At 44.1% G+C, this 16,841-nt stretch overlaps 1 long non-coding RNA gene across 1 annotated transcript; it reads left to right on the top strand.

Annotated features, from left to right (window-relative positions):
* Positions 1–2,015: 2,015 nt before the first annotated feature.
* Positions 2,016–15,064, top strand: LOC309362343. The gene is made up of 3 exons (XR_014164929.1): positions 2,016–2,298; positions 4,113–4,226; positions 14,478–15,064. It is a non-coding gene; the product is annotated as an uncharacterized lncRNA (long non-coding RNA).
* Positions 15,065–16,841: the final 1,777 nt, after the last annotated feature.

Here is a 16,841-nt window from a genome sequence, read left to right on the forward strand (position 1 = left end):
GCTTTGTAGCCACTGAGGTCTTCTCACTCTTTGCGCTGATTGGAGCCAATAAGACTGAAAGATAATGTCTCAGCCACTGAGGATGGTCTCCCAGGGTCCTTCTGAAGAAGGGGCACAGGAAGGCATCAAGATTTTGTTGTTCTGTCTGCTCCAAAGTTAAACCCTTAGAAACGCCGGCAGCACAATGGGATTCTTTTTTTTTTATAAATATTTATTGGAGTTTTTAGGAAAAAGAATACAATACAAAACAGTATTGCTTTGTTTTAACAAAATTTCATAACATCCTTGAACTTCCTCACGTCTCCCGCTCCCACTTACATCATTAATAAGTTTTTGTCAAGCAAATTATCATCTTATTTCCAATTTTGTAACCGCTTATTTAAATACAATAAAATAATTCTCCTGCAAATTTGTTTCTCTTAATCTCTCTTATCATCAAATCCTGATCTATTTTAGTGATGGCCAATTATTTATAACCAAGCATCCTTCTTAACATTCCACTAAATCACAATATTTCTGTAGATAAGTCTTGAATTTCTTCCAATCTTCTTCAATCCTTTCTTCTCCCAGGTCTCGGATTCTGCCCGTCATCTCCGCCAGTTGCATATAGTCCATCAGTTGCATCTGCCATTCTTCCAGTGTGGGTAGATCTTGGGTTTTCCAGTTCTTAGCGAGTAGTATCCTTGCTGCTGTTGTTGCATACATGAAAAATGTTCTATCTTTCTTTAACACCTTCTGGTCGACAATGCCCAGAAGAAAGGCCTCTGGTTTCTTGGTGAAGGTATACTTAAATACCTTTTTCAACTCATTATATATCATTTCCCAGAAGGCCCTCACTTTGGGGCAAGTCCACCAGAGGTGAAAGAATGTTCCTTCATACAATGGGATTCAGTTTCAAGAGAATGGGGTGCAAATTCTATTATGTCCAATGGAACATCAAAGAAAACCCAACCCAAGTCACTCAGAATGAAGATATTGGAGCACTCCAGATCATTGCACAAAAAAATAATAGATCTAGCTGAAGCCTTTCAGGGAGATCTGTACTGATCATTGCAATGCATCACTATTTATTATTGTTGTTATTATTGTATAATTATAGGATTATTGTATAATCTTAGAATCCTGGAATCAGAATTGTGGAGCTGGAAGGGAACCAAAGAGTCATCTATTCCAATTCCCTGCAATGCAGGAATCACAGCTAAAGAATCCCTACCATAGGGCCACCCAACCTCTGCTTAAAAACCTCCAGTGAAGGAGAGTCCACCACCTTCTGGAGTCCTTTTCACTGTCAAACAGCTCTTATTGTCAGAAAGTTCTTTCTAAGGTTTAGTTGGAATCTCCTCTCTTGTCATTTGAATCTATTGGTATGTTTCCTACCCTACGGAGCAGCAGAAAACAAGCCTGCTCCACCTTCCATCTTAGAAGGCTGCAGAATTGTGGAAGGGGGCATGGTTGTGAGTGGCTGTAGCTGTGAGCAGACATGGCTATGACACTCAAGGGACCCTCCACTTGCCAGTACCCTACTGAATATACTTCTGCACATCCTACTATCTAGCATGCCTTTCTGGACCAGGATCCACAATGGACCAGCCATCCGCTCATGCCCATTCCATATTCTCCTCTCTTGCGGGGAGCATCTTGAACGAGGGGCTCCATTGATCACCTGTGCTTCACTTTCTGTATTACAAGCTTTTTGGGCTCTCAGGACACCAGGGATACTAGACCTTAGTATAGTAGGTATAGGAGGATCTGGCCTCCCAGCCAATTTTTAATGCCACCACACAACAGCCTTCTGACAAATGCAGTTTGATTCATTAGAGGCCTTAGTTTAGTTGAATTAATTATGGACATTTATTTAATGGAATTAATTATAGGTATTAATTAGAACTTCAGTTTAAATTCAACTCAGATTCATAAGGATTGTTTTTATTTAAAAATAGGAAAAGGTTTGTGTGAGAGGGGGTGGCTCTCCCTCCCCCACACTTTGCCCCTACTCACTTTGGTATGTGGCCCCTAGAAGGTTTACAATGAGGACATGTAGCTCTTGGACTAAAATAACCCTGCCTTTGTGAAAAGGGTGCCCTCAAGGCTGCAGGTTCTAGCCTGAAGAGAGTCAGCTGACTTTTGAGTGTTCATATTGAGGTCATCTGACTCTCCAAGCCAATCAGGAAACACCATGCCTTATAAAGCCAGTTTTATAAAAACAGGCCCAACTCTGGATCCAGTTTATACTGTTGAAGGAAGCGATGGTTTTGTCTTTTCTGTCAGACCACTGCCCCCTTCATGCAACATTATGAGGTAAGAACTGTGCTTCCTTCAACACTAAGTGAGCCGAAATTCTGGCGCCATATAGCACTAAATGTTCAGTGGTTTATAAACGCTTTGAAATAAAACTGAGTCTTTCCCTCCCTTCAGAAAACAGTTTATTTTATTTAAAAGCATTTATAAACCACTGAACATTTAAAGATCTCTAAGTGATAATACAGCATCAAATTGATAAACAATAGCATGACATCCAAAATATGACATAGAATCAGTTAAACAGAAGTATAAAAACATACAAACAAATAATAAGAGGGAAATCAATAATAAAAAAACAGGATAGGTCAGGGTGCCAAAACAACAACAACAACAACAAAACAACAACAACACCCTGACTTTAATGAGCTTTATTGGATCTGTGATGGCATAATAAGATTGGTATGGTTGGCATTGTTTATACTGACCAGCATTTTAATCATACTCATGGAGCTGTAGAGTTGGAAGGGACACAAAGGGTCATCTAGTTCAACCCCCTGAAATGTAGGAATGCTTGACAGATGGTCTCCAATGAAGCAGTGTCTACCCCGGTCCAAGGAAGCTCGTCCCACTGTCAAATAGCTAAATAACTAGGATGATGTAGTTAGTCATCTACTTAACAAATCTGTATACTGCTTATCTGTAAGTAAAACCTTTAAGTATAAGTTCCTGTTTTTTTTAAAAAATAAAATATACATTAAACATCTATCCCCCCCAAACTATAGTAAAATACAAGTTTTGTTTTATTTAAAAATCAAATTCAAATCAGAAGATAATGCTAAAACTACGGATTTGTCAACTTTTGGAAGGTTCGTACAAGCAAAAAATGTTTTCAGCAGGTGACAAAAGGACTCAAGCGAAGGTACCTGCCTGATGTCAACTGTCAGGGAGTTCCAGAGTGTTAGCGCTGCCGCGCTAAAATATCTCTCTTCTTCATGCAACACATAGTTAATCAATGGAACTCACTCCTACAAGAGACAGTGATGGCCACCAGTCTAGAAGGCTTTAAAGAGGACTGGACAAATTCATAGAGAAGAAGGCAATCAATGGCTACTTGCCAATATGGCTGTGCTCTGCCTCCATGGTCAGAGGCTGTAATGCTGTTGCTGGAAACCACAGAAGGAGAGAGGACTCTTGCACCCGGTTCCTGCTTGTTGGTTTCCTTTTGGGGCGACTGGTTGGCCACTGTGAGAACAGGATGCTGGACTAGAACCATGGTGTGATCCAACAACCTTTTCTTAAAAATCCACAAATGTACTGATATTTTTTTAAAACGGCTGCATGACAATCAGTTGTGCAAAAATGTAAAACCTCAATGTTTCTTCTTTGGTGTATATTGTTTGGAATATTGCTCTTCTAGAAAAATTAGCATGGCGTGTAAGAGATTTGCACCACTGCATAGCAATCACAATCGTCTTTGCCACCTGCTTCATTAGATGTTTTGGATATGTGTTTCTTATTTTGCAAATATTTTGGGGACACAATTATTTATCTGGGGTTGGTTGGCACCTGTGACAAATACGAATGCTGTGCAATAGGGTTATGACCTGTGTCAGTGTACCCGGCTGTTAACCAGAAGGTTGGTGGTTCAGATCTTCTCCTGCTGGGACTTATGGATATACAACTAGAAAAAGAATATGGAATATTACTGCACTATACGATCACGGTGGCGAGTGTTATATGCACAAAGATGGAAAGACTTATTATTACCTAATATGGAAGAATGGTTATTGAAATTAATGGATTTGGCTGAGATGGCAAAGCTGATGTGGTTAATAATAGAAAAATCATTGTTGACATTTATTAATGATTAGAAACCCCTTATGGACTTTTTGAGCAATAAGGAAAATAAGCTTGTGCTATCTGGGTTCAAAGACCGGAAAAACGGCTGGTTTATGGACATTAGAAGAGCTGGGTATTATTATGAGGTAAGAATTTTGTTTTAAGTTTTTAAAGCTGATAGAGATGGAGAATCAGAAGTTTTTTCTTTTTCTTTTCTCTTCTTTATTTCGTTTCAATATTTATGTTAAAAAAGATGTTTGATATTTGATGTTGTTTTCTGTATATATTTGTTTGTTTATTTTCAAGCTTTAATAAAAATCACTTAAATAGAAGGTTGTGCTTCAAGCCCACCCACAGACAGTTGTGGGCTGGATTCCTGCCCTGCAGGGGGTTGGATTAGATGACCCTTCAGATCCCTTCCAACTCTACAATCCTATGTTTCCATGACCTCCACTCTTTTTGTTATATTCCTAGAGTCAGTAATGGTATAGTGGTTAGAGTGTCAGACTAGGATCTGGGAGAACAGGGTTATAATCCTCACTCAGCCATGAAACTGGGTGACTTTGCGCCAGTTCCTCTCTCTTAGCCTAGCCTACCTCAAAGGGTTGTTGTGGGGATTAAATGGATGAGAACCACATAAGCCAAATGTGAGCTCCATAGAAAAATAGGTGGGATAGAAATGCAGTAAATAACACACACACACACACACACACACACACACACACACGTGTGTGTGTTTCTTTATTTTACTTTGAGGATATTTATCTATCATTATCTATCTATCTATCATCTATCTATCTATCTATCTATCTATCTATCTATCTATCTATATCTATCTATCTATCTATCTATCTATCTATCTATCTATCTATCTATCATCTATCTATCTATCTATCTATCATCTATCTATCATCTATCTCTATCTATCATCTATCTCTATCATCTATCTATCTATCTATCTATCTATCATCTATCTATCTATCTATCTATCTATCTATCTATCTATCTATCTATCTATCTATCATCTATCTCTATCTATCTATCTATCTATCTATCTATCATCTATCTATATCTATCATAGATAGATAGATGATAGATATAGATAGATGATATCTATCTATCTATCTATCTATCTATATCTATCTCTATCTATCTATCTATCTATCTATCATTCATCTATCTATCTATCTATCTATCTATCTATCTATCTATCTATCTATCTATCTATCTATCTATCATCTATCTATCTATCATCTATCTATCTATCTATCATCTATCTATCTATCTATCTATCATCTATCTATCTATCTATCTATCTATCTATCTATCTATCTATCTATCATCTATCTATCTATATCTATCATCTATCTATATCTATCATCTATCTATCTATCATCTATCTCTATCTATCATCTATCTCTATCTATCATCTATCTATCATCTATCTATCTATCTATCTATCTATCTATCTATCTATCTATCTATCTATCATCTATCTATACCTATTAATCAATCACTTTTCTTAAGTCTTGGCTTACCGTACTTGCATATCAATAAAAATTATTTTGTAATAAACAAACAAACAAATGCATTTTAATGCACATTTTACCATAATATAAGCATTTTTGTGCACATTGCTTGCAAAATCAGGAGATCTGTGAATTGTAAAGGATCCATGTGTTGGTAGGTTCTCCTTTAAATGTGAACTGAATTGGGTTTCTCCTCCATCTCCCCTCCTGCGTAAGCATGCACAGGCTTGCAGCCTGACTCAAACAAGCCAACTTCGGATTTCTTTAATCGGGTGACAGCACCTCCTCTAATCACAGTCCTTTAACAATTAGCCCTGGCATGGCCCTGGCATGTAATGGAGGAAGGGGCAAGAGGGCACTGCAAAGATGGCCAGGGGGCTCATTTTCACCTGCCCCTAACAGATGATCAGTACTCTGACAGCCTCCTTTCCAGTCTGTAGCCTGAGGCTGTGAGATCCTGGTGCTTATGAAGGGTCAGGTGGGATCCTTGCAGAGTTATCAAAAGGGTACCTGGTTCTCTGCTATTTCAGCAGGGGTGGAAGGGGCTGCTCCCCACTGACACAGCCTGGCTCAACTGCACCATCAATCTAAGTGGTTGCTTGGGGATGTTGTATTTTGTAGGCTGGTGGGGGGGATGCGTGAAGGGGAGGTGGCCAGTAAAAAGCAGCAAGCAAGATGAGAACTGATCACCAGCATCTTCTGCAGCACAGGAAGGACAGAAAACGGTCTTCTGCTGAGTCATTTGGTCCCTCTATCTCAGTATTGTCTACACTGATGGTCAATGGCACTCCAAAGTTTAAGGCCTTTTCCCCAGCCCTATTTGGAGGTGCCAGGTATTGAGAATTAGATCTTCTGCATGAACAGCATGCTCTCAACCACTGAGGTATGCACCTTCATTCTCATAGCTCCAAATAAAGTTCTTTTGAATGAAGTCAGATTGTTGGTCCACCTAGGTCAGTACTGTCGACACTGACTGGCAGTGGTCTCTCTCAGTCCTATCTGGAGACTGAAGGAGTGACAATCAACACGCAAAGCATCTCAGTAACCCTAAGACATGGCCTTTCTTCTAAAAAGAAAATAAGGCTCTAGTCCTAATAGTTTTGAATGGTTGGCATCTGTCTGTCTTGGGAGACAGTGGAGGAGTGTGCCTTTGGAAGGTTTCAGTGCCTGATGTGGCTGTAGAGACCAATACAGGAGAGTACGGTAATGTTTTCTTGCATCTGGGGCAGATGGAGGTGTCCAGTTGTGCTGCTGCACATGCACTATGGCGTGTCTTCTCTTTGCACTCTTCTCAGTTGTCATTCATTCTCTGATCACTGCTGTGGATCCACTGCGATCGTCTGCAAGGGATATCCACATGGTAGGGTTGATGTTGTTGACTAAATGGATCAGTTAAACAGGACCACAGGAAGCTGCAATATACTGAGTAATACTATTGGTCCATCCAGTTCAGTACTGTCTGCACTGACCGGCATTACTACTACTACAGTAAGTCAGGGTGTATTTTTCTTTTACCATCTTCTTTCAGGCTTGGGGCACATTGAACCATCTGTGACCAGATTGTGCCTCACTTGTATTTTGATTTTTAATTGTATTGTTTGGATATTTGGAGGTTTGCTGCCATCAGTTCCTTTGGAAAGAAGGCAGGGTAGAAATTTCATGAATGAATGAATGAATAAAACACCTTCTGTGTCAAACCAGGAGTTTCAACTCTTTCTGCTGCTTCTACAGCAGATGCTCTGTGAACAGGAGGCACTGCTGGTCTCCTCCCACCACTAGGGAGGAAATGGCAGAGACTGCCCTCTGGGGTTTCCTGGGCTCTGCACCTACTGGGAATGATTCAGAGCAGGCCTGTTTCCCACCCATGACAGCCTTTGATCCCCACTTTAATCATTGGGTAAAGTTGATTTGATTCCCTCCCCCATTCCTCATGGAGATCTTCACTCTTAGGATGCACACGGCACATTGTGGTTTGTCTCAGGTGCCAAAATGTATTGGGCATGTCCTGGTGTTAACATTAAAATTCATGGAAATCCAATGAAGCTGAATTTTAGAAGGTTCAGGACAGACAATAGAATGACCTTCTTCATGCAGTGCAGTTAAGCAATGGAATTTGCTCCCTCAGGAGGCTGTGAAGGCCACAAATCTGGACGGCTTTAGACAAATTCATGGAGGAGAGGAATATCGACGGCTCTATTTGTTTGTCTATTTCATAAAATTTATATGCTCCTAGATTGTAAAAACGAAACAAAACCTCAAAACAATTAACAAAGAGAATAAAACAATAACATTCTAAACATCTGGATAGGCTTATCTAAACAAAAATATTTTTATCAGGTGCCGAAAAGAGTACAGTGAAGGTGCTTGCTTGATGTCAATAGGTAGGGAGTTTCAGAGTGTAGGTGCTGCCACACTAAAATATGTATTTCTTACAAATGTGGGTGTTATGTGGCACCTGTATAACAGGGTCAGTTCCACAGATCAGTGTGGTTTAGTCGGTGTATAAGGGGTAAGGCGGTCTTGCAAGTAAGCTGGCTTCAAGCTGTTAAGGGCTATGCTCTGCCTCTGCAGTTGGAGGCAGCAATGATTCTGAATGCTAATTGCTGAAAACCATAAGAGGAGAGACGGCTTATGTACTTGAATCCTGCTTGCTGGTTTCTGATTGGAGCATCTGTTTGGCCACAACTGGATGCTGGGCTAGATGGACCTCACCCAGCAGTCTCTTATGTTCTTATGCACAATGTTTCTCTTTCAAATGCTCAGAAAGTGCGGGCTGTGTTTGTGTCGTGAGCTCTGCTTGCGAAGCCTGGGTCCGGGGGTCCTTGGAAATTGAGATTTATTTTTAGCTGTTGTCTGCACAGCCTGAGCTATAAAAAGTCAGAGTGTGACAGCTGACACCCTGGCCAACTTGCCAGGGTCAGACTGGGGGCTGTAGATATTACTCTGGAGAGCTGGTGCCAGGCGCCAACATTAGCCGCACATTTCCGCTCTATCTCAGGACATTGTGTGTTCAAAGGAAGATTAAATCTGCCTCTCTGTCAGCAGGTGGAATCAAAGCCAGTTCCAGGTATTTTTGAGAGCTGATGGCACTGATAGTGCTACTGGACCCCCATTGGGGTGAGTGCACCCAGATCCTCCTGAGGGGTGCAGCTCAGTGGCAGAGCCTCTGGTTTGCATGCAGAAGGCGCCAGCTTCAATCTCCAATGGTATCTCCAGGTAGGGCTGGGAATTCCCCTACCTGAAATCCTGGAGAGTTGCTGCTGCCAGTCAGTGTAGACAGTACTGAACCAGATGGACCAATGTGAAGAACATAAAAGAGCCCTGATGGATCGGGGGAAAGGAGGCCCATCTAGTCCAGCATTCTGTTCTCATGGTGACGAGCCAGATGTGCATCATAGGAAACCCAAAAGCAGATATAAGTGAAAGAGCACTCTCCCCTCCTGAGGTTTCAGAAGCATGACTATCTCCAGCTGTGTACCATAAGGTCTAGAATCTTACTTTATTTTTATTTTGGAGGACATAGCTCCATGGTAAGCATCTGTTTTGCATGCAGAAGGTCCCAGATTCAATATCCAATGGCATCTCCAAGCAGGGCTGAGGGAAGACTCCCTGCTTATAACCCTGGAGAGCGCCTGCCAATCAGTGCAGACAATACTGAGCTAGATGGACCAATGGTCTGACTTGGTATTAGGCAGCTTTCTATATTCATCTGATTCCTAATATACTGGTTTGGGGATAGTGATGGTGCTTGGGCTAGATGTTCCCAGCAGACCTTCATTATGGAGGGCACCCAAATTCTCCTCCTCTTTGCCAGATCCCTTTCTCCCCACCCCCACCCCACCCCTTGGGTCAATCTTGACAGGTGGATGGGACTGCTCACTTGTCAATCACCTAACATAAGAACATAAGAAGAGTCCGGCTGCTGGATCAGGCCAGTGACCATCTAGTCCAGCATCCTGTTCCTCTTACAATGGATGACCGGATGCCTATTATGGGAAGCCCACAAACAGGACCTGAGCACAACAGCAGTGATCAGCCCTCCTGTAGTTTCCAGCAACCTGTATTCAGAAGCATTACTGCCTCTGACTATGAAGGCAGAGCATAGCCATCATGGCTAGTAGCCATTGGCAACCCTTTTCTTCTCTACGAATATGTCCAATTCTCTTTTAAAGCCATCCAAATTGGTGACTATCACTGCCTCCTGTGGGAGTGAGTTCCATAGTTTAATTATGTACTGTGTGAAGAAGTACTTTCTATTATCTGTCCTGACTTTTCCAACATTCAGCTTCTTTGGACATCCGTGAGTTCCAGTGTTATGATAAGAGAGGGAGAAAACCCTTTTTCTATCCACTTTCACCATGCCCTGCATCTATCTATCATCTATCTATCTATCATCTATCTATCATCTATCTATCTATCTATCTATCTATCTATCTATCTATCTATCATCTATCTATCTAATCATCTATCTTATTTCACGCACACCATACATTTAAAGCACTACAATACCACTTTAAACATTCATGGCTTTCTTGCCTGTGTGGGAGCAAGGAAAGGAGGAAAAATTAATAATCAGCAAAACCAATAAGAAACCCTAAAATTATCACCATTTAGCCAACTAAATGGCTATACAAGTTTGAAACTGACCAGTTGAAGACAGCCCAACCCAGTGGCAGCGTCTTCTCTCAACCCAGTCTTCCTTGCCTTCTTTCATTTTCTTCACCCCCACCTGACTTTTCCTCCTTCTCCCCTCCCCTTCTCCCCTTCCCCCTCCTCTCTCTTCTGTGGGGCATTGATTTTTCCATCCGTCAGCGAAACACCGAAGGAAAATAAAAGAGCCTCTTTGCCATCGATCCATGGAACTCTGCAGCCTCAGGTCAGGAAGGGTTTGGATCTCACACTCCCCTGGCATATAATTACCCCCAGACTCCCATGAACAAGGCTCTTTAGGAAACCCTGCAGGGACCCGCATTTCCAGCAAGTTCCAGGGGTCCCGTGTGTGCCCCCCAGGAGGCCTAATCTACAGTGGGAGCTTATTTCTTTCAGTGTGTTGCAGAGCCTCTCATGAAAGCGTGTTGACAGGTGGGAGTGTTTCTGAATGCACACTGCAGATGCTAGTGGTGGGTGCATCATGCACAGTGTCTCTGGCTGTTCCGCTGCAAATATGTCACTGTTCTTGGTAAGGCTCTGTTAGTCCTGAGTTTCTGCCGCAGTCCGCTTGAAATCACACTGTAGCTGTAATCTTACCCACATCTAGTCCTAAGTAAACATTAGAATGTAAGAAAAGCATGGCTCTTGGATGAGGCCAAAGGGTTCATCAAGTCCAGTATCCTGCTCTCATAGTGTCCAACAAGATGTTCATTATGTGAAGCCCACAAGCAGGACCTGAGTGCAACAGCAACTCTCCACTCTTGGGTTTCCCAACAACTGGTATTCAGAGGTAGACTGCTCCTGAGCATGGAGATTCTACTGTTTTCATAGACCTCCAGACAAACAGGCCTTGCTTCTGGATCAGGCCAAAGGGGGCCCATGTAGTCCAGCACTCTGGTCCCACAGGGGCCAAGCAGATGCCTGTTATAGGAAGACCTGAGTGCAGCAGCAAGTCTCTCTATCTGTGACTCCCAGCTACTGGTATTCAGAGACATCCTGCCTCCAACAGTGGAGGGAGTCTGGCTGGCCACCATGAGAACTGGATACTGGACTAGATGGGTCCCCTTTGGCCTAATCCAGCAGGGCTCAATTTATGTTCTACCTCCACTGTTGGAGGCAGTATCCTTCTGAATACCAGTTGCTGGGAATTGCAAGTGGGGAGGGTGCACTCTGATCCTGCTTTGGGGCATCCCTTTTGGGCAACTGGCTGGACATTGTGAAGACTGGAGACTGTACTTGGTGAGCCTTTGGTGGCTTGATCTATCAGCCAGGTTATTTTTACATTTCCTGGGCTCCTGAGTGACCAGGTAAAATGTTCTTATGTCTGCTTTCCCCAGCCCAGTCAAGGTTTTTTTGCAGCCCGTGTTTGCGTGTGTGAGTCAGCCCAGAAGCATCCCACAGCCAACCCCTGCCCTGGTCACACTTTTTCATGACTCGCATAGAGAGCAAAGTTTGCAGCTGCAGCAGCCTCCATATCTCGGAAAATCTGACTCACTCTCACAACAAGGGAAGGAGGCAGCCAGAGGCGAAAGCAGGGTGTGTGGAGGGAAGCCACGAACAGATGTCCTGACATGTCAAGAAAGGGAGGATGAAATGATGGTCTGGGGCAAGGGGAGGGCTCTTTTCCAAGTCTCCTTCCTGCCCCTGAAAGCTCTTGTTTAGTTCAGAAAAGTTGAGCAAAAGTGGTGGAATAAAATGATGGTACAGTGGTACCTCGGATTAAGAACTTAATTCGTTCTGGAGGTCTGTTCTTAACCTGAAACTGTTCTTAACCTGAGGTACCACTTTAGCTAATGGGGCCTCCCACTGCCGCCACGCTACCGCTGCCTAATTTCTGTTCTCATCCTGAAGCGCAGTTCTTAACCCGAGGTACTACTTCCAGGTTAGCGGAGTCTGTAATCTGAAGCGTCTGTAACCTGAAGTGTCTGTAACCTGAGGTACCACTGTATGGAGAAAAGTTTTCTCCTTCTCTCCTAGCACTCGAACTTGAAAACATCCAAAGAAGCAGGAGCCAGGAGAATTTCAATAGCTGTATTTGAAATGATCAGACGGGGATGGATCAACTACCCTATGAGGAAAGACTGCAGTGTTCAGGCCCATGAGCAAGGATTGAGGTCTCTGACTGAGGAAAATGTTTTCATCTCAAGGGACACACTCCCCCATAGGGAACTTTGCAGGGACCACATGCCAGGGCTAGGCAGGGCCAGATGCAACAATAGGCAGAGTAACGGATGCTGAATGCATGGCATGGCATGGGTTGGCTGAGGGCTGTATTCCCTTTTCTGCAACCTTCTAGGAGCCACATGCAAGTGGTGGGCGGGGGCAGAGGAAAAAGTGGGTGGGTGGGGGAATGGGTGTAACTCCAGCTATGCAAAAGTCAGGTGTTTCTACTCTAGGGCTGGAGAACCTATTTCAGCCTGAGTGCTGCAATCCCATCTACACAGCCTTTGGGGGCCACACATGCCAGTAGTGGATGGAGCCAGGGGCAAAAGTGTAAGGAGCAATTAATGTAAATTTTGCTTTTGTACTAGTTTCTATACATGCCCCTCTGTCGCCTCCATCCAGGAAAACAAGAGACATGATCAAAGCTCATGGGCATGTTCCAGCTTGGCCATAAACACTCAAGGAGGGTGTGGAGCAGAACTGGTGAGGGGTGTGGCCTGGGGACAGGGTGTGTGGCCTGGTAGAGTTCCAAGGGCCACATAGGGAGGGCTGGAGGGCCACGTCTGGTCCCTGGGTCTCAGATTTCTCAGTGCTGCTGTAGGGCTATTCCAATATATACTCCCCTATACTGTGGGAGTAGCAACAGACAGTTGCATTCAGCTGAGTCCTGCTCTGAGTTAATGGAGAGGTCTAAGATTGGTTCATTAATTTCAATAGGTCTGCTCTTAGTAGTATCAACTCAGAAATTCTCCTCTCGAATGCACTTGAGTGGCTCCATTTGTCTGTACCGTTACCAGGTCTGCATCACGTGGGTGCATTATTGCTATTATTTTTGCAAAGGTAGGTTGGAGGAAGAACAGCACCTCTGAGCATGTGCAGAGTTTGTTTTGACCCCATCTGCGAGCAGCCAATTCCCAGGCATGAAGAGTTAGAAATTCTCAGCACTCTGCACTTTCTGGATGAAGCGTCTGGATTTGCATTTGTTTTGGTTTACCTTAATTGTACATGGGAACCTTATAACGCTTCTCCCCTATAAACACACAGGCGCGCATTCTCCTGCAAATGAATCTAAAAAAGCGCTCCTTCCGAAGCTCTCTCTCTCCCCCCCCCAAATCCAATGCTCCCTCCTCCTTGAAATTCGGCACACTAATAAAATTGTAATTCATTTGCATCCAAGATGGGGGGAAATGAGTGCCAGGGGTTGCCATGACAACCGCCTCCTGAACACGCTGCCTAGCTGCTGAGTGCCTAGCTGGAGATCAAGAGATTCAGAGAGAGTTCTTTGGGCTCAAAGCGTTCTCAGGGCCTATGCTGGCTCAGCCCTGCCTCCGTTCCTCCCAGAGCTGCCCTCTGGCATCCTTGTACATTGTTTGTGAGGCATGTGGCCAATTCAGAAACCCCAGTTTAGGCACGAAGAGTGTGGAGGAGTCGACTCACGTATACAGAAGGAAAAAAAAAAGATGAGCTCATCATCCACCTCCTTAAGTCTCCACAATTCTTAATTGCCACTCTCATGCTTTGGTTTCAAGCTCCTAGTCCTCACTGCCAACCCACTGTGCTTCTCCCTCTTCTGAAGCTTCTGGCCCCTGGTATTGTTTCATGCTTTCCACTTCCCCAACTGGTGAGGTTCTTTGGCTGGGTGGTGGAGGAAGGAGGAATAATAAAAGGCAGAATGGGGAATCTTTTCCCATCCAAATCTATGATGCCATAGTCATGGCTTTCCCCAAAGAATTCTGGGAGATTTAGTACGCTGAGAGTTCTTAGGAGACTCCTATTCCCCTCACAGATTAACATTTCCCAGTATGGTTTAGCAATAATAGAATTGTAAAGTTGGCACAACCAAAGGTCATCTACTCCAACCATCTTCGATGCAGGTATCACAGCTAAAGAACTCCTAATGTTTAGTCAGAATCTCTTTTCTTGTAACTTGCTGCCACTGGCTTGGATCCTACCTTGCAGAGCAAGAAAAATCAAATTTGGCCCATCTTCCATATGACAACTTTTTAGATATTTGAAGATGGCCATCATATCTCATATCAGTCTCCTCTTTTCCAGGCTAAACAAACCCAGTTCCCTCAACCGTTCCCCATGGTGCTTGGTTACCAGACCCCAAGAACTGGACACAGGACTCCAGGTGTGGTCTAACCAAGGCAGGATAGAGTGGTACCAGGACATCACTTGATCTAGACACTAGACTTTAGTTGACAGGACACAGGATTCCTCATATCTGTGCAGACCCCATTAAATTTACATTCATTGCTCCACCCATTTTTTTATCTGGCTCGCCCACCAGCAGCATGTGCTTTGACCAGAACATGGCTGGATCCAACACCTGGATGTCAAGAGTCAGCTGCTTGTGGGACCCCCTTTTCATGTTACCTCAAGAGACCCCTGTCGTTTCACCCTGATTGGACACATGGTTCCTGCTCTGCATTTGTAAGAAATTGGTCATTTAGTGTGGCAGCACCTACACTTTGGAATTCCCTGCCAGGAAGGTGCCTTCACTGTACTCTTTTTGGTACCTGCTTAAAAGCAGTTCTGATTAGACAATCCTGTCCAGACATGTAGAATGTTGGTGTATCTCTTAATCTGTTTTTAGTTTATTGCTGATTTTATCTTTTGCATGTTTGGTTTTTTACTGATTCAGTGGTACCTCGGGTTAAGTACTTAATTCATTCTAGAGGTCCGTTCTTAACCTGAAACTGTTCTTAACCTGAAGCAACACTTTAGCTAATGGGGCCTCCCACTGTTGCCACACCGCCATGCAATTTCTGTTCTCATCCTGAAGCAAAGTTCTTAACCTGAGGTACTATTTCTGGGTTAGCGGAGTCTGTAACCTGAAGCATACCGGTATGTAACCTGAAGAGTATGTAACCCGAAGTACCACTGTAATTTCATTGTTTTATTCTTTTTGTAAACCGCTTTTAGGTTCTGTTTTTTACATGTATAATTTTTATAAAATAAATAATGAAGCATCCCCTTCATGGTTTTTGCAAGCTCCCTTCTCTCCCACCCCCCTCTTCCAGGCTTTTTTCCTTTCCTGAAGCTAACCATCTGGTTTCGCTGGGAAGAGCTGGGAATCCAAAGCCATCAGTCGCTGCAGAAAACAGCCACTCTGGCCTCCTGCTTTCCACACGTCAGTATTTTTAGCTTGGCTGTTCGCTGGCGTGTGGGAGCGCATACCAGGAAGCCGGGCTGAGCGTTTACCTGTTGCGACAGTGCTTCAGGCTGGAGTCATTTCCTCTCTCGCTCTCTTGCCGCCTGCACCCCCTACTCAGTTTTTTATAACTTGCAACATGGTTCCCTCTATACAGGGTGTACAAGACTGGTTGAGCAGAGAGGAGCTTTGGTTTGGCCATACCTTTCTCACACAAGAACACAGAAAGAGCCTTGTTGGGTCAGGCGAAAGGAGGCCCATCTAGTTCAGCATCCTGTTCTCACAGTGGCCAACCAGGTGCCCCAATGGGAAACCCTCCAGCAGGACCTGAGCACAATAGTTGTTGCTTCCCAACAACTGGTATGCAGAGATAGACTGCATTTTAGCAGGGAGGCTCTATTCTTGGTTACAATGGCTAAGAAGAGCCCTGCAGAATCAGAGCAAAGGCCCATCTAATCCAACTCTCCCCTCCAGTGGATTATGGCAACTTCTGAGGGCTCAACCACAATTCACTTGTCCTTTGCCTAGAAAGCATGGGGTGGAGAGGCTTTCCACTTGTCTAGTGCTTTCTAGGCATGAGTTGAAGCAGTTTTCTGTTTGCCCCACCACTTTCCCTGGGAAATCTGCTCTTTACTGCTGAATTGGAGCAAACAGCAATCCATAGAATACATAACTGATGTTTGCTGCAATTCAGAAGTGGGTTTCCCCAGGGCAAGCAGAAGTGTGGACGAGCCCTCATGTCAGGGAACTGCCATCAGTGGCGGAGGGAGAGAGCAAAAGCCAGAGGGATTCCAGAGAGCGTCCAGGGATTGGAAGAAGCAGCCCATCTTCTGGGGAAGAGAATCAGCGTAGCACCAGTGGAGAAGGGGGGCAGATGGGGGAAGCGGCGAGGCGGTCCCATGACTCCTTGCCTGTGACCAGCGGGGAGAGTAGGGGTCCTCCGCTGCACACGCCCTTCTTGCGCAGAAGGCTTTCGCGCAGAGAGAGTAGGAGGAGACTAGGCGTCAAAGAGCTTATTTGCTGGAAGAAGTTTAAGAAACGCCCACTGACGGATTCTGCCAGCGATTGAGTCAGCCACGGGTGAGTGGCTGTCCTGACAGAAAAGGTTCACTTAGGCAACCCAGCCAGGTGTTTGCACCCAGCCGGGGAGATAAGCACCGGCTTACGCACGAGCAACCCCTAGAACCATTACACCTCACTTGCCTTTTCTTTAAACTAAAAAGTCTTTAATGCTGCAAGCTTTCCTTATACGGAAGTTGTTC

Source organism: Podarcis melisellensis (genome assembly GCF_964234715.1).
Source record: "Podarcis melisellensis genome assembly, chromosome: Z".
In the NCBI taxonomy this organism is placed as follows: domain Eukaryota; kingdom Metazoa; phylum Chordata; class Lepidosauria; order Squamata; family Lacertidae; genus Podarcis; species Podarcis melisellensis.